Here is a 27445-nt window from a genome sequence, read left to right as displayed (position 1 = left end):
AAGGACATGGGGGGTGCATTTTTTACCCTGACCCTGCCAGCATGTGTCTTGCTGATCAAACATTTCCTTAATACATATTCATGGAGGGCCTGCAATGTGGGAGGTTGTCCTGGAGAACATAGAAATGAATGGAGGGGGAGATGTTGCCAGAGGGGCTTCTTGGTAAAAGCAGTATCTAAATTGAGACCATCACTTCATGGCAAATAGATGGGGAAACAGTGGAAAGTGACAGATATTTTTTTGGGCTCCAAAATCACTGCAGATGGTGACTGCAGCCAAGAAATTAATAGACGCTTATTCCTTGGAAGGAAAGTTATGACCAACCTAGACAGCATATTAAAAAGAAGAGACATTACTTTGCCAACAAAGGTCCGTCTAGTCAAGGCTATGGTTTTTCCAGTAGTCATTTTGAATGTGAGAGTTGGACTATAAAGAAAGCTGAGTGCCGAAGAATTGATACTTTTGAACTGTGGTGTTGGAGAAGACTTTTGAAAGTCCCTTGGACTGCAAGGCAATCCAACCAGTCCATCCTAAAGGAGATCAGTCCTGAGTGTTCATTGGAAGGACTGATGTTGAAGCTGAAACTCCAGTAGTTTAGCCACCTGATGTGAAGAACTGACTCATTGGAAAAGACCCCGATGCTGGGAAAGATTGAAGGCAGGAGGAGAAGGGGATGACAGAGGATGAGATAGTTGGATGGCATCACCGACTCAATGGACATGAGTTTGAGTAAACTCCGGGAGTTGGGGATGGATAGGGAGGCCTGGCATGCTGCGGTCCATGGGGTCACAAAGTTGTGTCATCGGACACAACTGAGCAACTGAACTGAACTGAAATTGAGACTTGAAGGAATGCACAGGTGAATCAGAGGGTGAAGGTGATCCAAGTCAAGGAAACAGCATGGCCAAGGACCTGGAAGGGAAGAGGGTTGCTCGCTGGGGAATCTGCACAAGCTTGAGGCACCCTGAGGATGCGCAGAAAGGAGAGGTGGGGATGTGGCAGAGTGAGCAGAGACCCCCCGGTGACTGGGGACTCAGACTGAGGGAGCCGGGGAAGAGGGTGGATGCAAGAGCTCTTCAGCAAGTGCAAGTGACAGGGCTTGGGACTGAGTGGACTCGGGGCAGGTGAAGAGGAGCTCAGAACCAGTCCAGCTTTGTGGCTTGAGCAACGGGTCGTGTGGTTTACCTGGAGAAGCAACCCCAGAGACAGAGCGAACAGGTGAGCAAGGCAAAGGCACACCGAGTTCAGCTGGCACTCGCTGAGTTTGAAATTCCTGGGAGAAATCCAAACGGAGCCCTGCAGAAACAGCTGGCTCCTTGGATCTGGGGTTCTAAAATGAGATCTGGGCTCGAGATGCCAATTTGACAGTGGTCAGTGTAATTTAAGATGCCCGACTATTGAAAAACAGTGACCGTGTCCTGTTCTTTGCCTCAATAGAGCTGTGGAAAATGGTCTTTATTTTTCAAATTGCACACCTTAAAAACAAAGTTTCAAAGTATAGTGTGACCTAGGAATATCATTCTTAATATTAAGTAGGTACTCAGTAATTGAAAAAAAAGTCAGCTTACTGATTTCAAATGTTAGGTGCTTTTTGATATGACATATTTTCTAACAAAATCATTAAATGCATGTTTACTTTAAATTATATATTATTCATTGTAATCTTACAATTAAAATGCTTTAATTTCTCTAATTTCTTATTAATGTTAATGGAACCGGGATATAGATATTTTTCGAGCCAGAAATCAAGTTTGAATCATTTCTTACAGAATTCAGTCCTTTTGTGAGGTCATTTCATTTATTAATATTTCTGATGTTTTATTGGGATATAATTGGCATATAACATTGTGCAATTTTAAGGTGTATGTGAGTTTATTTCTTTTTAAACAAATTTTAGTTTTTGATTAATTTGGCTGCAGTGTGTCTTAGTTGCTGCATATGGGATCTAGTTCCCTGACCAGGGATCGAACCTGGGCCCCCTGCATTAGGAGCTCAGCGTCTTAACCACTGAACCACCAAGGAAGTCCAGAGGTTATTTCTTTACAGAGTAGCTTCATCCAGGCATACATAGTACCAAAATTTTGAGTCTTTCATTGTCAATAAATTGGGAAAATACTAGCATGGAACAACCTTGATTGGTATGATTGGGGCCTTATTTATAGCTATACAGTAAACTGGCCACAAACCCAGTAAGCTGCAGTACACTGGCAATGTCTTTGATTTTAAAAACCTAATCATTGTTCCCTTCTCCATAGAACCAGGTGGGCTGAAGATCAGACTGCCAGGCTTGAGCCCTGCCTGACCATGAGGCGCTGCATGCACAATCATGCCCTTTGCCCAAGGCTGACATTGCTTGACTGTGAGCCCAGTGTCTACAAGGTCAAGCCCTTACTAAAGCCCTGGACAACATGCCCTGTGTTCACTGTGGGTTTTTTATTTGATGCAAATGGAATAGTTGGGCTAGACAGAGAGCCAACTTATGTAAATGTCTTAAGAAGACAATTGTCTTGCCATGTATGAGTTTTTGTTTTATCATACTGTTACAAAACTTCCAAGGGAATTGTGACATACGCTAAGCACTTGAAATCTGTTTGCCAATCTAATGCATCCAGAATTCCTGTCTGCCATACATATTCATAGCTTGGCATAGTCCCAGAGGGTGAGAATTCTATATCAAAGCTGGCGTGTTTGTCACTTGTGAAAGGTGAGTTTGGGCAACTATTATATGAGAATGGCATGAAAATACTATTTGGAGTTTCAACTTTAAATCCAAATATCAGAGAAACTTTAAAATTGTTAAACTTTGTACAATAGGCAAAATTTACCCTTCTAGATCTACCAGCTGTATTCATTACTGTTGTTGTTCAGTCGCTCAGTCGTGTCCGACTCTTTGTGACCCCATGGACTGTAGCACTCCAGGCTTCCCTGTCCTTCACCATCTCCTGGAGCTTGCTCAAACTCAAGACCATTGAATCAGTGATGCCATTCAAGCATCTCGCCCTCTGCCGTCCCCTTCTCCACCTGCCTTCAATCTTTCCAACATCAGGGTCTTTTCCAATGAGTTGGCTCTTCTCATCAAGTGGCCAAAGTATTTAAAAACCAGGAGAAAGTCCCAAAAGAAAGAAAAGGTGGGGTTTAGTGACATCTAGAAAATGCGGCTCACTTACCAGAAAAGAGATATTTTATTTTTACTTTCTTACGTTAGCGGGGGACAATTGTTTGCTTGCTTTTTAGTTTATTTATTAAAATAGAGTATGAAAAAGATGTAGAAATCTATCAGCTTACATTTTTGGAATAATGATAAGACAGAACCTTTGCAAAGCTGTAATCATGTAGATATACATTTAATTAATCACACAGCATTCATTGGGCTTTTCCTAGGAGTAGACTGACTACTGAAAAAAAAAATCTATGAAGGAAACAGAAGGCAAGGCTTATGTGGTCAACACTTTTTACACCTAAAACAATTTTTTGATTTAAATCTGACTTTCCTGATGCATTTATTCAGATATGGGTATAGATGGTTAATGTGAAATGTAACTCTGAAGTCACCTATATGAACATAGACTGCCAGACAGTTAAATACTGTTCTTGAATGAATTTTTTAGCCTGAAATTTCCATGTGGCTAAATATCCAAGGGCTTCCCTTGCAGCTCAGTCAGTAAAGAATCTGCCTGCAGTGCAGAAGACCCGGGTTAGATCCCTGAGTTGGGAAGATCCCATGGAGAAGGAAATGGCAACCCACTCCAGTATATTTGCTTGGAAAGTCTCATGGACAGAAGAGCCTGGTGGTCTGCAATCCATGGTGTCACAAAGAGTCGGGCACGACTGAGAGACTAACACTTACTTACTTATCTATGTGGCAGCTAGTTGATCAAATATCATATTAATACATATTTACTAAAGGCCTACTATGTGCTCAGTTATTCTAGAGGATACAGAGAAATCCTCTAGAACATTGTCCCTATCTAGGGAGCCTTTGTATTACAGCAAGATAATATCAGGGCTTCCCTGGTGGCTCAGGGGTAAAGAATCTGCCTGCCAATGCAGGAAACCCAGGTTCAATCCTTGGGTTGGGAAGATCCCTTGGAGTAGTAATTGGCAGCCCATTCCAGTATTCCTGCCTGGAAAATCCCATGGACCTAGGAGCGTGCCAGGCTACAGTACATAGGTTTGCAAAAAAAGTCAGGCATGACTTAGTGACTAAACAACAAAAACAAGAACAAGATAATAACAATGTTACATGAATAACAGTCATTTACCATTCAGGCAAGGTGTGATGAAGGTCAAATAGACTGAAAAGAGTGAATATCCTGAAAGTTCAATGGAAGAAAAGGTATCTACAGGTTGTGAGAGTCTAGAAAGAAATCTGAAAGAAAAAGTTCAGGCTTTATAGTAAAGATTTTCATTATTTAGTGGAACATAATTATACAAAGACCAAAGAGTTACTTATTTCTTACCTGAGCTGTACGACTCTGTTGGGCTATTGTGTATGCCATGCTGTTTAATTTTTGATGATTTTAATTTCTAAATTCTTTCAGTTACCAGTGAAAACCCAACAAAACAATACTTGTCACATGACTATATATCTCCAGATAATGAATCTATATAAACTTATAGTTATAAAAACAAGTGGTACTAACAAAAGACTCTATAATGAATAAGAAGTTATATAACTGTTAATGATAATGTTATAGCTTAAATCTGAGTGGGAAAAGGTGACCAGTTTTTCTACAATTGTACATTGATATATTTTCCTTAAGATTTTCTTCACAGTCACAAGATTTTGTTTCTTACTTAGAAATTAGTATAACCAGAGTCACTGCTTTTCATTCAAAATAACCACACTTTTCAATTTTCAAAAGAAGTTTTTCTAACCCCAAAAGATCCAGATAGATCAGATTTTTCCCAGTGTTTTCCTAGCCAAGTGTTAATTTCTGGCCAAAGATTCTGTCATAAAGGCTAACTTTGGGGAGATTTAGCCTTAGGGTAAAAAAGAAGCAATATAAAGAATATAATAGTGTAATTTAAAGAAGACTATTATAGCTATGGGTACTAATTTATTCTTTTAAACTGCCTTAGAATTAAGAATTGGTCTAAAGCAGACAAACCCAACAAGGTTTGTATTGGATGGTTGTTCAGCTGTTATGTATGTGCAGAGAAGTGACATACCATAGGGGTTAAATGCCCAGACCCCAGACCCTAGAGTTCAACTTGCCTGGCCTCAAATCCCAAACTCATTGAATTTTTAGAACATTACCTTGGGAAGATTGCTTCAACTCTTATCATTTTCTCAACTGTAAAACAGGAATAATAACAGTACCTGTCCAAAAATAAACTGGTACATGAAAAGCACTTAAAATTATCCCTAGCAAAGAACAATCACAAGTGTCAATCGTTGAGTATCATTCAGTTTTCATGTACTGATAACTGTAGGTATACTGTTTTGTTTCTATTTTTACTTTCTGTCTAAAACCTCTTTTCTTTCCTCTCCTCTGCCATCCTCACTCCCATCTCCTAGATCATTTGTCTTTCATTTGCATCGCCTAACACGGCACCGTGTCTTCACAAAGGTGCCCAGTAAAGGCTGAATGAATGAATGAATGAACCAGATTTCTAGTTCTTGTTTCAGTCTCCTCAGCACCATCCCCAGACCCCGATGCTCTCTTGTATTGGAGAGGGAGCCGTCCTTCTTGCTCCCATAAGCCCTTATGAACACCCAGTAACTACAGTGAACACTGTAGGCTTGGTTGATCTGTATGACACTCTTTTCCCTTTACATTTCTTCAAATTCGCAAGTTCTTATTTCTTATTTAGGAGTTATTTGAGCCAGAATCTGTGAGCTTCTTGAGAGTAGTAGCTCTCATCTGCATCACCTGCTGCTGCTGCTAAGTCGCTTCAGTCGTGTTCGACTCTGTGTGACCCCGTAGACGGCAGCCCACCAGGCTCCCCTGTCCCTGGGATTCTCCAGGCAAGAACACTGGAGTGGGTTGCCATTTCCTTCTCCAATGCGTGAAAGTGAAAAGTGAAAGTGAAGTCACTCAGTCGTGTCCAACTCTTCGAGACCCCATGGACTGCAGCCCACCAGGCTCCTCCATCCATGGGATTTTCCAGGCAAGAGTACTGGAGTGGTATCACCTGATGCTTGGCAAATGATTGATTGAATGAGTGGATGAATGAATGATTGGACTCATTCCAACTCCTCAGCAGAGCCCTGATAGTCTCTGACCACCTGTCAACTTCCAGGGATTGTAAGCACAGGTCCCTGGCTCCTCTGAAGAGTGGCCTGACCCTGGAAAAGGCTGGTAGGAATCAATAGCAGAGAACTCTGCCTGCTACCATCTGACCACTGAATGAATGCAGTCGCTGGGACTTCCTGTACCCTAATACCTTCGTTTTACAAATGAAGAAGCGAAACCCTCAAAAAGCTTCAACCCCCAACAAGGACCTACTGTGTAGCACATGAAACTCTGCTCAATGTTATGTGGCAGCCTCCATAGGAGGGGAGTTTGGGGGAGAATGGAGACATATATATGCATGGCTGAGTCCCTTTGCTGTTCACCTAAAACTATCATAACATTGTTAATTGGATATACCCCAGTACAAAATCAAAAGTTTAATAAATAAAAAATCAAAATTTAAAAAATTTCTAGATGTCAAGATCTCCTAGCATATTAGAGAAGCAATTGGAAATAAGTTTAGGTCTCCTGGCTTGTACTCTATACATATTCAAGTGCAAAGAGATTTTGCATAAGAGATTTGCATACTCCGTGGAAAGCTTAGGAAGAAGGAGTTAATGGAGAAGGGAAATTGGATAAACAGGAAATACTCTTGTTTATCTTATTTGTTATTCTTAACAAGTCAGTGCTAGTTACAATATCCTCCTATATGAATGTTTTAGCTATTAATGATCAAAGCCATATATAGAGCAATTATAAATAAATGTCTTGGTTTTAGAATCTTAAAACATGTACTGCTTTTGCCTACCTTGAATCTTCTCTCCTTTTTTGGTGACCACATCTAGGTGTCCGTTTTGGGGGGTATGTAGCTGCTAGCCTTCTTCATGGTCACTTCAGGGAAGAGGTCCAGATCGCCCCAGTCAAGGTGTGGCCTTGTGAACTTCGCTAAGCAGATCAGACTCTCTCCCAGGAATGTAGATCCTTAGCTGAGAGACAATGAGAAAAGGGCAAACACACATTCATTCCAATAAGCTTTCTATGGACCATTTTGGATTCCTCCAAAGCTGTGGATTCTCTGGATAATCTATGGATTTCTCCTACCTGGATCCTTGGAACTGTTCTAGGGTCTGTCCTCACCAGGGTGGCTTATCAGCTTTATCTTTGATTCTATATGCTGACCCATATCCTTCCAACAAATTTCTTTACTGTTGAAGTGGTAGAGTTTGTTTGCAACTAAACTCTACTGGCGGTTGGACTGCAAGTTGGTTTGTCTACAAAGCAAGCTAGCAGAAAAAGAAAGAAATGTGGAAAAGGTGTGTGTGTGTGTGTGTGTACTACTAAGTATATAACTGCACAAGAGAAAAAGACTTTGTGCTACTATATATACCAAGTGGAGACAGGCCAACTATGATTTTACCATGGAAATGTGTCTGAAGATGGCCTTGAATTTTAATTACTCAATTTTCCTTGCATGTTTAAAGTTGTCATACTCTTTTACAAAAACATATTATGCAGTATTACAGGTTTCTTTCTATAGTTTACATTTTAAATTTAGGTTCTTTGTTAACTGACATATATTTCCCTTACAATTTAATATTGTAAAGAAATTACCTTATTTATATAATAATAGTAAAACAGTAAAACATATCAAATTCATAAATTAGAGAAAATAATATGTAATTGTACTTAATTTATTCATGTTTATGACATTAAGCTACAAATCCATTGCACTTTATGAATACATAGATATATGCAAAATTCTGTGTAAATCTTATGTTAATTATTTCACCATGAACTATGGCTGTTCTTTAATTTTTAATTCCACTTAATAAGCTAGAAAGTTCACTAAAGGTGTTCATGTAAAAAAAATTATGAAAATTCTCTAAGAATTAACCTACAAGAATAATCATCTATGCTCTCTATGAAAAATGATTTTTTTTTTTTTTGAAAAGTGTGACACAGGTCTTCAATAAATAACACTGGGGAATTTTTACCATCTCTCCTTTTGGTTGTGAAATTTTAAGACGTGTAATCTATTAACTATTTCTAGGGTGACCATATTTTGCAAACAGAATGTTACATCAAGCACTGGAAATAATTCTGAAGCAGTATTTATAATGGTAGGAAAAAATTACCTACAAATTCACCAAGTATTTATAATGCTTATAATACACATTTATATAATATATATATACATACATCCTAAAATTTTTCTAATGGTTAAAATGTCAGCCTCTCTTGGCAAACTCTGGATATTAAAAAAATGCTTACAAGTCAATACTAGCTTTTATTTCTTCCTCAATACAGGAGCTTCATACATAATATTTACAACTCAGCAGAAAGATTAAAGAGACATGGCGCTGATATTAATACCATCTCCCTCTCCTTTATTTAAGGTTAGTTTCCATTGCCTTTCACACCCTGACCTGTAGAACAAGCTGAAATAACAGTTGTCAGCAAGGGTTTACTTTGAGGTTGTATGTGCAATATTGCTTAGCAAACATTCTCTGCTAGCACTTAGTAAAATGGTTTGGTGAGTTGGCTGAATCTTTAAGAAGACAGTCCTGGTTCCCTTGAAATCTGTGCTTAGTAATTTTGTGAAAACTACTAGAAATGTGTGTGTGTGTGTGTGTGTTCCATTTAATCACCTGCTTGGTGTTGCTCTTTTGTGCGTTTTCAACTGACAGTGGACCTTAAAAAAACTACTTTCTTATTGTTTGTGAGATAGAAATCTTTACTTTTAAACATAAAACATATTTTTAAGATTTTGAAAAAATATACAACAACAAACTATGAATTCATGGCTACACTGGTGGAAAAATGTTTTAGGGAAAGAAGGAACAATGGTCAGGAAGAGGAGAAAAGGAAAGATTTTTACTTTTAACTCAGGATTTTTTTCTTTTTTTTTTTTTTTGGTTTTTCAGTAATTTCTTTTTTTGCATTTCTTGTTTTAAACTGAAGTATAGATGATATACAATGTTATATTCGTTTCAGGTGTAGAACATAGTGATTTGGCATTTATACATATTATGAACAGATCACAATAGTCGAGTAACCATCTGTCACCATACAAATTACAATAATGTTGACTTTTTTCCCTATGCTGTACATTACATACTTATTTATTTTATAATTGGAAGTTTGTTCACCTTAATCCCCTTCACCCTTTTTACCCACACCCACTCCCCTTTATTCTGGCAATAAGCAGTTTGTTCTTTATATGGGTCTGTTTCTGTTTTGTTTTGTTTGTTTATTGGTTTCTTTAGATTCTACACATAAGTGAGAATATACAGTATTTGTCTTTGTGTAACTTATTTCACTTAGCGTAATACCATCTAGACCCACATTGTCACAACTGACAGTATTTTGTTCTTTCTGTGGCTGAGTAATATTCCCTTCTATATGAATCTCATATCTTCTTCATCCATTCGTCTATTTGTAGACACTTAGGTTGCTTCCATATCTTGGCTGTTGTAAATAACGCTGCAGTAAGCATAGGAGGCTGGAGAAGGAAATGGCAACCCACTCCAGTATTCTTGCCTGGGAGAATCCCATGGACAGAGGAGCCTGGCAGGCTACAGTCCATGGGGTCAAAAGAGTCAGACTTGACTTAGCGATTAAACCACCACCACCAAACATAGGAAGCTTATGTGGTTTTGAATTGGTGTTTTTGTCTTCTTTGGATAAATACTCAAAAGAGGAATTGCTGGATTATGTGGTAGTTCTATTTTTAATCTTTTGAGGAACCTACGTACTGTTTTTCACAGTGGTTACACCAGTTTATATCCCCACCAATAGTGTTCAAGGGTTTCCTTTTCTCCACTTTCTTGCCGGTCTTTGTTATTTCTTATGTCTGATAATAGCCATTCTAAGAGGTGTGAGGTGATAGCACACTGTTGCTTCAGTTTGCATTTCCTAAATGATTAATGATGTTGGAACATATTTTCATGCATCTATTACTCACCTGTAAGTCTTCTTTGGAATAATATCTATCAGATCCTCTGCCCATTTTTAAACTGAATTGTTGATTTTATTTTTTAATACTGAGATGTATATTTTGGATATCAACCCTTTATCAAATGCACCATCATTTGCAAATATTTTTCCCATTAAGACTGTTGTCTCTTCATTTTGTTGATGATTTCCTTTCATGTGCAAAAGCTTTTTAGTCTGAGGTAGTCCCATTTGTTGTATTTTTGCTTTTGTTGCCTTTATCTAAGCAGACATGTTCCCCCCAATTATGGCTAAGATCAATGTCAAAGTTTTTTTTCTATTTTCTTCTAGAAGTTTTATGATTTCAAGGTCTTACATTTAAGTCTTTAATCTATGAGTTTATTTTGTATATGGTGTAAGAAAACTGGCCTGGGAGCATGGTGTGGGGCTCAGACCCTGCCCTCCTTGGGGAGAACCTCTGTGGTTGGGATAGCCTACCTGCTTATGGGTTACCACACCAGAAGGGGAGCTCCTGACTCAATCTCATCTCCACCCCTCCTACTTATCCCATTGTGGTTCTTTCTTTATACTTTTTGTTGTGGGACAGCAAAACACAGGATCTTCATTGCAGAGTGTGGGATCTTTATTTGTGTCATGCAAACTCTTAGTTGTGGCACATGGGATCTAGTTCCCTGGCCAGGGATGGAACCTGGATCCCTTGCATTGACAATGTGCCATCTCAGCCAATGGACCTCCAGGGAAGTCCCTCAAGATACACTCAATGTTGGCTTACATGGGTAGGACAGAATTGGAGGTGGTCATGTTAGCTGTTGAATAATAGCATTATAATAATAGCTCAGGGATGGAAAAGAAGTGAAAGAGAGCTGCTCTAAGAAAGTGTCATGTGGGGGCTTTGAGTAGAAGGTTGAGATGACTGATTGCACTTTGAAGAGATCAGGAAATCTCTTGAAAGATATAAGTGAAAGAAAAATATATTGGACAGGTTTCAATCTAATTTGAAGAGCTGCATATTTTCAATCCTACAGTGCTTTGGGTTTAGGGGTGATCCTTTAGGGCCAGTGATTTGGAGGCAGCTTTGAAAGAGCTGCAATGGCAGAAGGCAATGGCAACCCACTCCAGTACTCTTGCCTGGAAAATCCCATGGGCGGAGGAGCCTGGTAGGCTGCAGTCCATGCGGTCGCTAAGAGTTGGACATGACTGAGCGACTTCACTTGCACTTTGAAAGAGCTGCCAGGGTACTCAGTGATCTTTAATTGCTATTCATCCTTAGGTCTTTAGGTCTAAAGATCCCAGCAATTTCCTAGGTGGAAATAGGAGGGTGGAGGGAAGGAAAAGTTTTGAGTCTCATGGAAGTTTACTTTCCTGGCAGCTCAAAAGTTACTCTTTGGTGAGCTCTGCTTATTGATTCATTTATTCAAACTTTTTCATTGAAGACCTATTTTTGTGAATAGGTGAGAACTAAGGGTGTGGGATCTAGTTCTTTAGACATATGGGATCTAGTTCCCTGCCCAAATCAAACTGAGGCCCCTTGCAGTGGGAGTGTGCAGACTTAGCCAGCGGACCACCAGGGAAGTCCCTCGCTTCCATTCTCGATTACAGCGCTGATTTTGTAACAGGAGACTCAAGTTCCATCCCTGGGTTAGGAAGATCCCCTGGAGTAGGAATAGCAGTCCACTCCAGTATTCTTGCCTGGAGAATTCCATGGACAGAGGCACGTGGTGGCTATAAAGAGGGCTATAAAGAGTTGGACACTACTGAGTGACTGAGTGTGCACATTGCCTATCTTTTCTACTGCTCCTTTTCTGCATTCCAGTCATTGTATCGGTCTTCTCTTCACTTCCAAAACAGGCTACAGTCATCATCTTTTTCCCTGAGATGATTTTTTCTCTCTACTCTCCATTTAGACAATATCTACATACACTTTAGGTTTCAAATTAAATATCTTTTTAAATGAGTTGTCCCCAGATTCATAAGCCAGAAGAGATTCCCTTCTTATATGTTCTATCATCATAATTTAATTTGTTTTATTGCATTTATTTGTTGAATGTATCTTCTCTGTAAGTACTATGAGGGCAGGGACAGGGGTCTTGGCTTCTTCACTCCTGTCCTCTCAGCTCCCTAAGCTGTACCCCAGGAATCTACAGGCTTCTAAGTCTCTTTACATTCCCTACCAAAGCCAAGGGATTCTCTGCCTAGTCTGGAAGCAGCTGAGAAAACTTCTCTTCTGACACTTTCTACCTTCTTCCAAATATTTTGTCTTTGCCAAGGCCAATGTTTGTAACTCAGAAGCAAAGAATTGATCCATTTGTTCTCTGCATTCTGCTGTTTCAACCTTCTGCAGAGACAATGGCAGAGAAGTATGGAGTATAGGAATGTGTATGAGGAGAAGGGGACCACTCAAATATTATCTCCACCTCATATCCATAGCCAACACCTGCCCCAGAGATGACACCTTTTCCCCATGACTTCTGGATCCTGTGCTGCACTGCCTAGAGTCCCCTTCCATGACTAAAGGTCTTATTCTCTGGGGAGCCTAGGAATTTTGCATGCTGACAGCTATTAGCTTGGAGCTTTCTTTGGGAATTGCCCTCAGCTATAGAGAGCCTCCTAGCCTAGGTTCAAACCTCTTCCCTTCGATATCTTATATCCAGTATAAAGGGTGGCTCAATCTCCTAACCTAATCTCATCAGTTGGCTGAAGTCTTGTGATTACAGCCCACCTTTTTAGTCCCATGCAGCCTCCTTACCTTTCCCCATTGGTGTCAATCCCAAGACTCATTCCCGATAAATTTTCTGCACACAAATCTCTATCTCAGAGTCTACTTCCTGGAGGTCTTATCCTGCAACAGTTATATCTGCGATTATATGTATTTTTCATCCATCTACCTCTCAATTCCAAACACCTAAAAGTGGGGAGGGGGAGGAGTTTAGATTGCTTGGAATCTTGCTTCAAACAAGTCATGTAGGGAAAGAATTATAGCTTATTTCTGTTGATTTTAGATTTGGGATACAGTCAGTGGGATACTATTGCAAGGAATGGAAAAGAGGAGGGAGAAAAAATTTTTCATATTTACTCTTCCTAGATTGCATTGAGGAGGATTTTATGTAGATAAATTGGGAGAACTTGTAGAATTAAAAGTAAGAAAGGAGTATAAGAGAAAGTTTGGAGAAGGAAATGGCAACCCATTCCAGTGTTCTTGCCTGGAAAATCCCAGGGACGGCGGAGCCTGGTGGGCTGCTGTCTATGGGGTCACAAAGAATAGGACACGACTGAAGCGACTTAGCAGCAGCAGCAGCATAAGAGAAAGTTGCTGATGATTTTTAAAGTACAAATTGTAAAATCCTATCAGATCATATCAGTCGCTCAGTCGTGTCCGACTCTTTGCGACCCCATGAGTCGCAGCATGCCAGGCCTCCCTGTTCATCACCAACTCCCGGAGTTCACTCAGACTCAAGTCCATCGAGTCAGTGATGCCATCCAGCCATCTCATCCTCTGTCGTCCCCTTCTCCTCCTGCCCCCAATCCCTCCCAGCATCAGACTCTTTTCCAGTGAGTCAACTCTTTGCATGAGGTGGCCAAAGTACTGGAGTTTCAGCTTTAGCATCATTCCTTCCAAAGAAATCCCAGGGCTGATCTCCTTCAGGATGGACTGGTTGGATCTCCTTGCAGTCCAAGGGACTCTCAAGAGTCTTCTCCAACACCACAGTTCAAAAGCATCAATTCTTCGGTGCTCGGCCTTCTTCACGGCCTTCTTCACAGTCCAACTCTCACATCCATACATGACCACAGGAAAAACCATAGCCTTGACTAGACGAAAAAATTCTCTAAAAACCAAAATGACATGTGTCATCTTGAAGAGTAGAGCTGATGTATATATGCAGATTGGGAAATCCCATATACCAAGACAGTTAGTGTTAACTGCTTTTCCCTAGAAAACTGAAGAAAATCAAGTTGAAGAAAAGGTAAGACTATAAGAGACAACATTTGTTGTGTTTTTTAGCGCAAAGGAATAATAATAATTTTATTTTTCCCTGAGAGTTGGAAGGATCTTAGAAGTCATGAAGTCCTGGCCAGTGCAGTAATATCTTCTGGGAGTTATTGTACTTTTGCTTAGAACACACAAATATAATATTAATTTTATATTTTATTATTTTGAATAATAATAAATAATCTTTGCTAAATATTAATAATCTTTGCCAAATATTAACTTGAGGCTACAGGCACTACATTGCTTTTTCTTATTCCTCAACTGTGTTAATATTGATGCTTTTACCATCTTCTGTTTAATCTTGCCCCTGGGATCTATTACATTTAGTTAGCACAGAGTGTCTAAAGGAGACACATTGATTTGCTTTGGTTTGTCCTCAAATTCATACTACACTTATACATACTACATCCATGTTCGTGATTGTTCAGGTTTTCCCTCGTTGCTAAAAAACTACAAAACAGAGGTGGACAGTGTTCAAGTGATGTAGTATAATAACTGTCCTAAGCATTGCCTCATTCTGGATGGATTATGCTACCAGAATGCATCTGTAATTTGTTTCCCTATGTGTAAGTACATGTGTACAAGGACAGGGGAATGTCTCCTTTGCCACATGGGTTTTTTTTGTTTTTTTTTTTTTGCCTCTTTATGAACATAGAGCTATTTTTTTCAGAACATGGAAATTAAAGCAAAGTAATAATCATTGTCACCTTTTTAAGTGGTTCCTATATTCTAGGCACCACGCTGAGTGCTTTACATACATTTGGCTCACTTTGAAGGCTCACAACCCTCTGAGGTAGGTAGCTAATACCCATATTTTACAAATTAAAAAACCCTGAGTCCTCAGAGAGGTTTAAGTAATTTGCCTAAATTTGCATGGCTACAAAGTTATCATAAGTCATAGCTGATTTTTTTTTTTAGCCACTCTTTTCAAAACTTTTTTTGAAAAGAAAATTCAAAGATTTTCACTTCAGGTCTTGACTGACTTCTCGCAAAACAACTTCTGTGCCCGTAACTTTCCCTCTGTGTTTAAGTAACTCAATTCCACAGCTTTACTTTCTTTCCACATAAAAATGCCCCGCACTCCTTCCCTCAGCGTACTGTCTTCCCTTCCCCCAGCCATCTCGCTACTCAGCACTTTAGCTCTTTGTTATCTCCTAGACCTCGCTAACTGGATGACTAGCTGCCAAATAAAATCACAGGAGGAAAAGATAAAGCATCTCATCTTTCTCTCTTAAGCCTTTGCTCTCTTCCACTTCCTTGTCAGTGAGTGTTCCAGTTCTCCAGTTTCCCCAGGCAGGCCCAGTGCTAAAAATAGCCCACCCTGCCTGATGGCGCTGGTGGCATTTCCTGGGGCAGAAGAGGCCGAGTAAAAACAACTGGTGAGCCGAGATGATCAGACTGAAGCAGTCAGGGGACACCCCGCCCGCACCCACTGCTGAAATCCTGAGACTTGGGCAGGAACTGGTTCATCGTCGCTCTTGGAAGGATCAGATCAAAAGGAATTAGTGTGTTTCCTCTTCTTAGATGAGAGGGGCGTAACTTTTCATTGTTTCAAGGGCATAAAACAAGTGTAATCATAGAAATATAATTCAAGCCTGTCTGTCCACTCTACTGTTGTTTCAACTAAGTAGAGAAGTTTGATGAGAAGTAAATGTTAATTGAACTGTTAATGTTTAAGAAACCTAAGTAAACTCATTGCTGACTTTTTCTCATACATACATACATACATAATGTTTTGGGGGCCATCCCTCGTGGCCCAGTGGTTAAGACTCTTCGCTTCCACTATAGAGGGTGCAGGTTAAATCCCTGGCCAGGGAACTAAGATCCCACGTGCCGAGAGATGTGGCCAAACTAAGATTAAAAAATAATAATGCTATATATATTTAGGGCCTTCCTTGGTAGTTCAGAGGGTTAAGAATCTGCCTGCAATGCAGGAGACTCTGGTTCGATCCCTGGGTTGGGAAGATCCCCTGGAGAGAGGAATGGCAATCCACTCCAGTGTTTTTGCCTGGAGAATCCCATGGACAGAGGAGCCTGGCAGGCTATAGTTCATGGTGTCTCAAAGAGTCGGACACGACTGAGCAGCTTTCACTTTCCCTTTTAAGGAAGATTCCATTTTAAAAAAAGACTTCCTGCCAGGACAAAGATGGAAATGAAATGATTAAAAAAAAAAAAAATCTGTGTAGATCCATACTCTCTCCAGCTGTTATTATGAGATACATTTTTTCCACAAAAAAATAGCTTTATCATTTTTTTCTGATTGAAGTAATAATATATGTTTACTTCTAAAATTCAATCTGATACTAAAGAAGAAATTAAAAATTACACAAAATCCTGCACACTGAGAAAACCAAATTTTGTGACAATCCTTTTATGCACACACACCTAGGCCTAAGCCCATGAATTCATTTCCCTCCCCACAGGGACTCAGAAAGGTGGCCAGCTGGGTCCAATGAAGTGTAAGAAGAAACTTGCTGTGGTTTTTTTCTTTACTGTAAGCATGGACAATAGGAAAAAAATCGACACTTTTTCTCCCAGCCATTGTCAAGTATAGATGACACTTTTAGAAAAACTGCTGTAGCCACCATAATACCGGCCTCTAGAAAGCCAATGGAAAAAAAGAAGGCAAGGATAGGAGAATCACAGAAAATGATTCTGAGGAAGACACTGAGTTGAGGCACTATAACTCTGGACTTCCCAGCATGTGAGCCTATAAATTCCCTTATTGCTTGTATGACTTGAATTTTTCGAAACTTGAAGCTGAATGCATCCTAACTAACAAAGATATAATATGCCCTAAGAAAAAGTTTAATATTTATGTAAGGTCAATCCTGTATTTTCTTAATAATTTCTGGCTTACTAATTAACTTTTAAAAGTGTCTTCAATATGTAATATGAAGACATATATGTATATATGAAGACAATATGTATATGTATATATGACTGAGCAAGCGAGCTAAGCTGCTTCAGTCATGTCTGAGTCTTTGCAACCCCATGGACTATAGCCCACCAGGCTCCTCTGTCCATGGGATTTTCCAGGCAAGAACACAAGTGGGTTGCCATGCCCTCCTCAGGGGATTTTGCCAACCCAAGGACTGAACCCATGTCTCTCATGTCTCCTGTGTTGGCAGGCAGGTTCTTTACCACTAGTGCCACCTGGGAAGCCCTGACATATATATGTATAAAAAACATCTACTTCTGCTTCATTGACTATGCTAAAGCCTTTGACTGTGTGGATCACAACAAACTGTGGGAAATTCTTAAAAAGACAGGAATACCAGATCACCTTACCTGCCTCCTGAGAAATCTGTATGCAGGTCACGAAACAACAGTTAGAACCGGACATGGAACAACAGACTGGTTTCAAATTAGGAAAGGAGTATGTCGAGGCTGTATATTGTCACATTGCTTATTTAACTTCTATGCAGAGTACATCGTGTGAAATGCTGGAATGGATGAAGAACAAGCTGGAATCAAGATTGCGGGGGGAAAGATCAATAACCTCATATGCAGATGACACCACCCCTATGGCAGAAAGCAAAGAGGAACTAAAGAGCCTCTTGATGAAAGTGAAAGAGGAGAGTGAAAAAGCTGGTTTAAAACTCGACATTCAAAAAACTGAGATCGTGGCATCTGACTCATCACTTCATGGCCAAATAGATGGGGAAACAATGGAAACAGTGACAGACTTTATTTTCTTGGGTTCCAAAATCACTGCAGATGGTGACTACAGCCATGAAGTTAAAAGATGCTTGCTCCTTGGAAGGAAAGCTATGACAAACCTAGACAGCATATTAAAAAAGCAGCAACATTACTTTGCCAACAAAGGTCCATCTAGTCAAAGCTATGGTTTTTCCAGTAGTCATGTATGGATGTAAGAATTGGACCATAAAGAAAGTTGAGCGCTGAAGAATTGATACTTTCCAACTGTGGTGTTGGAAAAGACTCTTGAGAGTCCCTTGGGCAGCAAGGAGATCAAACCGGTCAGTACTAAAGGAAATCAGTCCTGAATATTCACTGGAAAGACTGATGCTGAAGCTCCAGTACTTTGGCCACTTGATGTGAACTGACTCATTGGAAAAGACCTTGATGCTGAGAAAGACTGAAGGCAGGAGGAGAAGGAGGTGGCAGAGGATAAGATGGTTGGATGGCGTCACCAACTCAATGGATGTGAGTTGGAGCAAGCTCCTGGAGTTGGTGATGGACAAGGAAGCCTGGTGTGCTTCAGTCCATGGCATCGCAGAGTCAGGACTGAGCAACTGAACTGAACTCATGTACATATATCTATGGACATACATATATATATGGTCTATATTTTAATCTTTTTAAACCTTTGTTTATTAAAAAATTTTTTAAACTTTTATGACTAATGCAATGTCTTTACATGTTCTGTCACAGCGGTCCCCAACCTTTTTTGTGCCAGGGACCAGTTTCATGGAAGGGTTTTCCACAGACTGGTATGTGGGGGGTGGTTTCAGGATGATTCAAGGACAGTACTTTTATTGTATATTTTATTTCTATTATTATTACATCAGCCCCACCTCAGATCATCAGGCATTAGATCCCAGAGATTGGGGAGCCCTGTTCTATCACATCAACCCTGCCAAAGATGGCTTGATCTCGGACTTCTAGCCTCCAGAACTGTGAGAAAATAATTTCTTCTGTTTAAACTTCCCAGTCTGTGGTACTTCACTATGGCAACCCTGGCAAACTAATATATCCACTCTCACCCTCAAGCTCAAGAAATCAAGGATCTATACAGTATCATTATAACTTTGACCTTGCTTGAACTTTATAAAAATATTGATAGAAGCACACAGTATGTAACATTTAGCATTTGACTGTTCTTGCTTATAATGTTTTTGAGATTCATCCATGTTGTTGCTGTATTCATGTTTCATTCTTTTTAATGATGAAGAGTTTTCCATAGTATGAATAAATCACAGTGTCTTTATTCATCTTTCAGTGGATGTGGCTATTATAAAATAATGCTTCTGTGAACACTGATGTATGTTCACGTGTGGACATATTTCACTTAGAAAAATACATAGAAGTGGGATTGCTAGATTCTATGATAAATATACTATTAATCTTATGAAATACTGCAAATCTGCTTTCAGAAGTTGGTATCTGTGTCATTTTGCATTCCCATAGGAAGACATAAGAATTACGGTTGTTTCTCATTCTTGTAAACACTAGATGTTTATCAGATATTTTATCTTTATTCTAGTGGGTATGTTGTGACATGTGATTGTGATTTTGATTTGAATCTTTCTGATGAATTGTAATATCAACCATCTTTCATATGCTTATTTGCCAGCCTTGTATCTTGTATTGTGCAGTGTTCAGATTGTGCACCCTTTTTAGATTAGGTTGTTCATTTTCTTATTGATTAGTTTTGAAATTTCTTTATATATTCCATATACAGTTTCTTTAAGAAGGATGGCATTTTTCTTTCTTTCTTTCTTTTTTACAAATGAGTTGGAGAGTACACAGCTGGAAATAGAAATACTACTTATGAGGTAAATGCAGTGATCAAATTAAAATATCTTCTATCTGTCTAAGAAAATGGTTAAAGAGATGAAAAGACATGAATTGGTTTGAGGGATCTTATTAACAATAGGCAAAATCAAAAGGATTTAGTGATTGGAAATGTGGTCAAGTGGGAGAAATAATTGTTGAGGATACTTTTTAAAAAGTATTCATTTATTTTTATTTTTGGCTGTGCTGGGTCTTCATTGCTGCACAGGCTTTTCTGTATTTGCAGAGAACAGGGGCTCCTCTCCAGGTACAGTGCCTGGGCTTCTCATTGTGATGTCTTCTCTTGTTCTGGAGCAGAGGCTTCAGTAGTTTGGACACATGGCTTAGCTGTTCCGTGGCATCTGGGATTTTCCTGAACCAGGGATTGACCCATGGTGGATATTATACCCACCCATTGAGGAATTTAATGTAAAAATTTGGATGGTAGCACCCAAGCACTAACCATGAGCATGCCTGTTTCAGGAGTGGTTGATGGATAGCATATGTTTTTGGACATATGGACTTGGTATGTTAGTGAAAATGTGAAATGGGCACTTGAATAGGTATGCCTGAAGCTCAGGTAAGAAGTGGGCATAAAATTCTGAGAACTATTGACATATAAGAGTAAATAAAGCTTTGATGAGAAGAAAAAAAACTAATGCAGTGTTTTTATGTATCATGTGAGGTAGTGATCCAACTGTAATTTTTTTCAAATGAATATCTAATTATTCTGCTTACTAACATAAAGTGTGCTCATTTGCTAAACCATTCTCTCCCCATTGAAGTGAAATACCACCCTTTTCCTATGCGGTGCTCCTATATATTCTGCAATTTTTGTTTTGTTCTGCTAATCAGTTAGTCTGTCCCTATGCTAATAACCAACACTTTTGATTATGCTGACTTTATAACATTTTAATATCTGGCAAGGAATCTCATCATCATTTTTCATGTTTGTACATTTCTTAGCTTCTCATGGACATTTATTCTTCCATATAAAATGTAAGATAATTCAATTTTCTAAGACCATAGAGATTTTAATTGAAAATTCATTAAATATGTCACAATATGGGCAGAATTGACATATTTGTAAAATTAAATCTTCCCTTGCAAGAACCAGGTATGTTTTTCCATTTGTTCAGCCTTGATACAGCCCTTTAATAAAATTCTATGGTTCTTTTTAATAGGCTTTGTAGCTTTCTTATTAAATTTATTTCAAAATATTTTAAAAATGTTGTATTATTGTACATGGCTTCTTTTTCCATTTCTAATTCTATCTGATTATTTCTAGTAAAGAACCACTATTGCTTTTGAAATATTGTGTCTACAGGTTTGTTACCAAATTCCCTTATAATAGTTTTAAAATAGATAGAAATTGGTTTTATATAAGTAGCATTTATCATATTTAGGTGATTTTCTTTTATTTCTATTTTGATTGGAGTTTTAGTAGAAATGACTACTGATTTTAACCTAATGCCTTTTCAGCATCTATTTGAATCATTTTAATCCATTAATATACTGGTGTAATGGGCTTCATTGATGTCTCAGATGGAAGTTATGTTATTTTAAGAACTCTCTTACTGAAAGAGTTCCTGACAGGAAACTATCTTTTCATCTTGGCAGTACTAGCTCATCACTGACACACTACTGGACTTTATTTGCTAGTTTTTTATTAATAATTTTGCATCTGTATTCTTAAGTGACACCACCCTTATGGCAGAAAGTGAAGAGGAACTCAAAAGCCTCTTGATGAAAGTGAAAGTGGAGAGTGAAAAAGTTGGCTTAAAGCTCAATATTCAGAAAACGAAGATCATGGCATCCGGTCCCATCACTTCATGGCAAATAGATGGGGAAACAGTGGAAACAGTGTCAGACTTTATTTTTCTAGGCTCCAAAATCACTACAGATGGTGACTGCAGCCATGAAATTAAAAGACGCTTACTCTTTGGAAGGAAAGTTATGACCAGCCTAGATAGCATATTCAAAAGCAGAGACATTACTTTGCCAACGAAGGTCCGTCTAGTCAAGGCTATGGTTTTTCCTGTGGTCATGTATGGATGTGAGAGTTGGACTGTGAAGAAGGCTGAGCACTGAAGAATTGATGCTTTTGAACTGTGGTGTTGGAGAAGACTCTTGAGAGTCCCTTGGACTGCAAGGAGATCCAACCAGTCCATTCTGAAGGAGATCAGCCCTGTGATTTCTTTGGAAGGAATGATGCTAAAGCTGAAACTCCAGTACTTTGGCCACCTCATGCAAAGAGTTGACTCATTGGAAAAGACTCTGATGCTGGGAGGGATTGGGGGCAGGAGGAGAAGGGGACGACAGAGGATGAGATGGCTGGATGGCATCACTGACTCGATGGACGTGAGTCTGAGTGAACTCCAGGAGTTGGTGATGGACAGGGAGGCCTGGCGTGCTGCGATTCATGGGGTAGCAAAGAGTCAGACACGACTGAGCGACTGATCTGATCTGATCTGATCTGACCTTTACTGTTAACATTATGCCAGGTTCATAAAATATATTAACAAGCTTAGTATAATTTTCTATGATTTGGAATGGTTTAAACAACGTTGAAACTACTTATTCTTCAAATATTTTAAATGTGATAAATGTACTTACGTTTAACTTACATGATAAAAGAGCACGACGGTGAGCTCTAGGTTACACCTGAGAATGCTACTGCTGCTGCTGCTAAGTCACTTCAGTCGTGTCCGACTCTGTGCGACCCCATAGACGGCAGCCCACCAGGCTCCCCCGTCCCTGGGATTCTCCAGGCAAGAACACTGGAGTGGGTTGCCATTTCCTTCTCCAATGCAGGAAAGTGAAAGGTGAAAGTGAAGTCGCTCAGTCGTACACTCTAATGACAGTACAGATGGTCGACGTAGAAAAGAAAATGGATGTGTTAAGTTATATGAAAACCCAAAGTAACTTAACCCCCATCTCTTAGCCCATGATAATGGCTCAGGGTGTGTATTCTTCCATTTCTCCTCAGAAAACTTCTTACGTTTTCTTCCTCCGAAGTGTGCACTTAATGATTCTGCTGAGAAAAAAAAAAAAACTTTTCCCATATGACTTTGCAACTCTTCATTCATGAATATCCACAGAATTTGCTTCATTTCCCTTCATTTTCTTTTCCTCCTCACTGCATTAACTAAAACGTGGCTTTTTCTTTCTCTTTTCGTTTTTTTTGTTTTGTTTTGTTTTGCCTGAGCTGTGTAGCAGGTGGGACCTAAGTTCCCTGGCCAGGGATGGAACCTGTGCCCTCTGCAGCGGAAGTGTAGAGTCCTAACCACTGGAAAGCCAGGGAAGTCCAAAACTTGGCTTTTACTTGATAAAAGTTCCTGAAAACTTTTTTTTTCATATTCATATATACACATATTCTTTTTCAGACCCTTTTCTAATACAGGTTACTACAAGATATTGAATATAGTTCCCTGTGCTATACAGTAGGTCCTTATTGGTTACCTATTTTATACATAATATATATATTTTAATTCCAGACTCCTAATTTATCCCTTCCCCGACCTTTCCTCTTTGGTAACCATAAATTTCTTTTCTACGTCTGTGAATCTATTTCTGTTTTGTAAATAAGTTCATTTATATCATCTTCTTAGATTCCACATATAAGCAATATCATATGGTGCTTGTCTCTACGTGACTTACTTCATATGATAATCTCTACTTCCATCCATGTTGCTGCAATGGCATTATTTCTTTCCTTTTTATGGGTGAGTTTGGGGTCCCAAAGACTTGGACACAACTTGGTGACTAAACAACAACAACAACAACAAATATTTCCTTGTGTGTGTGTACCACATCTTCTTTTTGCATTCCTCTGTCGGTGGACACTTAGGTCATTTCCATGACTGTTGTAAATAGTGCTGCAATGATCATTGGGGTGCATGCATCTTTTTGAATTAGAGTTTTCTCTAAATAGATGCCCAGGAGTGGAATTTCTGGATCATACAGTAACTCTAGTTTTAGTTTTTTAAGGAACCTCTGTCCTATTCACCACGGTGGCTGCACCAATTTTTATCTTCCCATCAACAGTGTAGGAGTGTTGCCTTTTCTCCACACCCTCTGCAGCAAAGGTTCTGAAAACTCTTGAAAGCAGAGGTTGTCATTCTCTTTTGCTCTCTGTCTCAGCAACAAGTTATAGGGGTGGACAGTATTCCTAAACTACTAAGTTAAAAGTCTTGAAGGTCATGCCACAGTTTGCCATTCTCCTCCCCTCACGGTCATTATCTTATGATGTCACGGCATCAACCGAGGACGGACGTCACACTAGCTCACAATCTTCTTTGTGTCTCCTCAGCATCTTGAGAACACACAGTGCTTACATTCACCAAGTCTCTCTTTCTTCAATTTCTTAACCCCATTTCTATCCACAGTGCTCATCTCCTTACACCTCAATACCCATTTCCATGGCTGCATAATTTCCGTGTGTGTTAGTCGCTCAGTCGTGTCCAACCCTTTGCGACCCCAAGGACTGCAGCCCTCCAGGCTTCTCTGTCCATGGGATTTTCCAGGCAAGAATACTGGAGTGGGTTGCCATTTCCTTCTTCAGCATAATTTCTACCACTATATTAATAACAGGGGCTTCCCTGGTGGCTCAGATGGTAAAGCGTCTTCCTGCAATGCGGGGGACCCGGGTTCGATTCCTGGGTCGGAAAGATACCCTGGAGAAGGCAATGGCACCCCACTCCAGCACTCTTGCCTGGAAAATCCCATGGACAGAGGAGCCTGATAGGGTACAGTCCATGGGGTTGCAAAGAGTCAGACACGACTGAGCGACTTCACTTTCACACTTATAGAGTACTTTATGCCAAGCACTACTCTAAGAGCTTTATGTATATTGGCTCATTCAGTTATAACAAAAATCCTTCAGTGGAGCTTAAAATGTGCTATGAGGAGACTGAGGCACAGGAAAAAAACGTGGCTAACTTGGTTAATATCATATATCCCTAGTAAAGGACAGAGCAGCTATTGAGTCCCAAACAACTTTCTCTTAGCCATTATATTACACTACCATCTCTATAATAACTTCATGTCTTTTACCCAGTTCTATACCGATAGTCCAGATTAACTTTCCCTTTAACCTACTAAATGTCCAGATTTTTTTTTTTTAAGAATCCTTTGCTCTATCAGCCTCCTTCTGACTTCACTTTCTTCCTTCCTGTTTGCCTCCAGTGCTGTTGTCATTCACTTCAACTTTACTTTCTCAAGCCTCCCTAGTTTTTTAAAGATCTCTTCTTCATACCATAACTTTTTTCCCAAGCCCTCGTATAAGCTTAATTGCTTGTTTTTACTCTCAAGTTGGCAATCAATCATTGCTGTATGAAACGACAAACGCATGTTGGCTGACTCCTCGCTATAAATGCAAAAGCCACAGACCCAGTTGAGCACTTCCTCTGCTCTGCAATTCTTTCCCTTCTATCTGCCTGATTCTCTTTCCTATTCTGTAGAGTAACTGTCCCCTCAGCAACTGCTCAATCATTTTATTTCCCTCAGTCTTGCCACTCACCTCCTCAGCAGAAGACTTAATTTCAAATATCATAGGAATGTAGTGGCCATTATGAATAAACTGTTTTAACTTCTCCTTTGCGACCTCAAAATCATTCTACACTTTGTGCCCCCCGCCCCACTAAACTTTCCTACATGTTTCAGAGGAAGAAGTAGCTCCATTTCTCTCCATTTCTCTTAACTTATAACCTTGAATCCATTCTCTGACTCCTTTAAATTATATGCTCATTAAACACTAACTTTTAAATTTGTGTTTCGGTCAGGATCAACTGTACTATGCTGCAGTGACAAAACCCCTAAACTCAATGACTTGATAAAAACATTTTTTTAAATGTATTCTGTCCACCAAACCTACTGTGGGTCTGGGTTACCTTTAGGGCAATTGTCGTTGATATGGTGACTCTTGAATTCAGGCAGCCATAATCTTGTGGTTCCTCATGTCAACAGACGGCCCCCTGGGTTTCCATGACAGGGGAAGAGAGACACTGGAAGAATAACACAGGGGTTTTTCACTGCCAGCCCAGAAGTAACACATTAAACTTCTGTTTACAATATATCGGCCTGACAATTCGTCTGAGCTTGCCTAAAAGCAAAGGAACTGGAAAGGTAGCCTTCCTTGTGCACAGAAAGGAAAAATCTGAAACTAATATGAGAACCATGGAGAACTGTTTCTTTCATCTTTTGTGTTTATCCATCTGTCTCATTTTGCTGAATCTTTTGTCCCTATCACAAGTAGTGCCAAGTCTAAACCATCTTGAAAAGTGCCCACCCACCATTATACCTGCATGCCTTCTCCTTTGTATTCCCAGCATTTCAGCCGCACTGCACTGCCTGATGTCACCCACGTGCCCCTGCATTCACAGACCTCCTTGTCTCTCCTGTGCGATTCCACCATCCACGCATACAGATGCTTCTTCCTGGAACGTGCTTTCTACATCTCTTGCTTCTAGAGTAGCCCTGTTCATTTTTCAGAGCCAGTTCAAATCTTCTTTTCATAGGTCTCCCTAAGTCCTGTAAAGAGAAAGAAGGCTCTCATCTCTGCAGTTTATGAATAACTCTATTTCAACCTGTATCATTGTGTATTGTAATCATTTGCATGATTTCTTGACCTTCCATCTAAACTATGAATAATCATATTTTATTTACCCTGTACTCAGAAACTTGCATGGGCTTCCCTGGTAGCTCAGCTGGTAAGGAATCTGCCTGCAATGTAGGAGATCCTGGTTTGATTCCTGGATCAGGAAGATCCCTGGAGAAGGTGTAGGCTACCCACTCCAGTATTCTTGGGCTTCCCTGGTGGCTCAGACAGTAAAAAAATCTGCCTGCAATGTGGGAGACCTGAGTTTGATCCCTGGGTCGGGAAGATCCCCTGGAGAAGGGAATGGCTACCCACTCCAGTATTCTTGCCTGGAGAATTCCATGGCAGAGGAGCCTGGTGGGCTACAGTCCATGGGGTCACAAAGAGTTGGAGAAGACTGAGAGACTAAGCACAGCACAGCAGAAACTTGCATAGTGGTACCTGGCATGTAGAAGGCTTTCAATAAATGTTTAAATGGCCGAATAAATCAGTAAATACTAAAATTTCTGAAAACTGATACTGGAGGGTGTCTGTTGCAATTTTTGATGTATTATTTATACTAGAATTGTTTCATTTCCAGAGAACATAATAAATAATTATTTTAAAAAATTATTTGATAGCAGAAGTAGAATGAGGCAAAGAATTACTCAGAATATTATAGTGCATCATTTATGCAACATTAAATAAACATAGTGTGACACAAAGTACAGATTAGACAAAGTATCCATTTCAAGGAGCTGAAGTATGTCTCCATATTTATGATACAATGCCTTGCAATAAAGGCTGGGGTACTCTGGTATGTCTCCTATGATTGGTGATAATATTTATAACAGTAATATAAAAGTGAATTTTACTTCTAGTGAAGTATTGATGTTATAAATGAGCATGTCCCCTCCAATATATAATCTTAATGTTGGAAAAGAGTTGACTAATTAATAATTATAATAAGGCTAACCAATTGTTTAAGGAAAGGTCTTTTTAAATATTCTGAAGTAAAGTGAAGTGAAGTGAAGTGAAGTCGCTCAGTCGTGTCTGACTCTTTGTGACCCCTTGGACTGTAGCCCACCAGGCTCCTCCGTCCATGGGATTTTCCAGGCAAGAATACTGCAGTGGGTTTAAAATTATAATTATTAGCCAGAGTTCTTGAAATTTAAATTTGAAATAGATGGTAAGACTAGGGTTATGAATAAAGCTAAAATATTGGAA

General features: G+C 39.5%; 1 long non-coding RNA gene and 1 other non-coding gene across 3 annotated transcripts in view; both read right to left on the bottom strand.

Annotated features, from left to right (window-relative positions):
* LOC147365646 (uncharacterized) overlaps positions 1–26172 on the bottom strand; it is a 40596-nt gene extending 14424 nt beyond the window's left edge. For both annotated transcript variants that reach the window (XR_015132621.1, XR_015132622.1), the window contains exons 1-3: positions 26027–26172; positions 25533–25646; positions 6988–7165 (exon numbers count right to left, since the gene is read on the bottom strand). This is a non-coding gene — a long non-coding RNA (uncharacterized LOC147365646). The remainder of the gene's footprint in view (positions 1–6987; positions 7166–25532; positions 25647–26026) is intronic.
* TRNAR-CCU (transfer RNA arginine (anticodon CCU)) lies at positions 1950–2022 on the bottom strand. Its single transcript has one exon. It is a non-coding gene; the product is annotated as a tRNA-Arg (tRNA).
* Positions 26173–27445: the final 1273 nt, after the last annotated feature.

The sequence above is a fragment of the Bos grunniens genome, chromosome 9 (genome assembly GCF_055505025.1).
Source record: "Bos grunniens cultivar Pamir isolate PY7600 chromosome 9, Bosgru_T2T1.0, whole genome shotgun sequence".
NCBI lineage: Eukaryota > Metazoa > Chordata > Mammalia > Artiodactyla > Bovidae > Bos > Bos grunniens.
The sequence above is the reverse complement of the archived record's forward strand: the minus strand, read 5'-3'. Positions and strand labels throughout refer to the sequence as shown.